Consider the following 1,009-nt stretch of genomic DNA (forward strand, 5'->3'; position numbering starts at 1 on the left):
TGCTTTTTAAGCTCAATAAATGATCGTATTATACATGAATAAATACAGTAAGCATCTGAAAGAAGTAGCTAAAAATTATCACAAAAAAGTGAATTTAGCTGAAAAAGGCTAAAATTAGCCGAACATTGCTAAAAAAGAAGTAGCTTCACTTGCAGAAGACACCTGTAAGAAGCACAAAAAGCTTTAATAAGCAGAAAAAAGGCTGATAGGAGCACAATAAAATAAATAAATGAACAGAATAAGAAAAAGAAAAGCTAAAAAGCTAATATTAGCAAAAATGAAGATGAATTATGCTAATTCTTTAAAATTAGCATAAAGAAGTAAAAAAACAGAACTGAAATAAAAGGGGCAAAGTGCAGGAAAAGGTTGAAGGATTCTGAGGATGTTGAAGATGTTTCCATTAGTTTTCAATRAAAACAAAAGTGGTGAAAAAAGATAAATATCTTAAAAAGTATAAATTGCTGAGATACAAAAAGGGATATCCGGTACATTTTGATATATGAACTGTTAAAATAGCACAGATATTGTGGAATGACTTACTTTCTGAAAAATGTTTTGAAGGAAAAAAACAAAACAAAACAAAAAAAAAACCCCAACAATGTTAATGATCATTAAATCTACATGTACAACGATTCACCTTTGGAATAAGCCCTGTCAAAGATGGCTGCCATAGCCACTTGAGCAAAACACAAACATGGATGTAGCTCAGTGGATTTTACAGGCACTGATGTAAAATTTTTAGGTACTRACTGTGAATCATCCACACCTAATCTGAGTGGGACACAATGCATAACACACAGTGGGATTTTCAAGGTTTGACCAAAATAACTCATTATTTTAATTATATATCTGTATCTGTTAATAATATATTTATCTTATTAAACTGTTTACGTTAAATGAAGTTGCAGCAGATGGTTTTATTTTCCTCTCTCCACCTGCGTCACTTTAGGTTAATGAACATCATGTATAAGCTGCCAGATCAGTGTGTGTGTGTGTGTGTGTGTGTGTG

The sequence above is a fragment of the Austrofundulus limnaeus genome, unplaced genomic scaffold (assembly GCF_001266775.1).
Source record: "Austrofundulus limnaeus strain Quisiro unplaced genomic scaffold, Austrofundulus_limnaeus-1.0 Scaffold63, whole genome shotgun sequence".
Classification (NCBI taxonomy): Eukaryota; Metazoa; Chordata; class Actinopteri; order Cyprinodontiformes; family Rivulidae; genus Austrofundulus; species Austrofundulus limnaeus.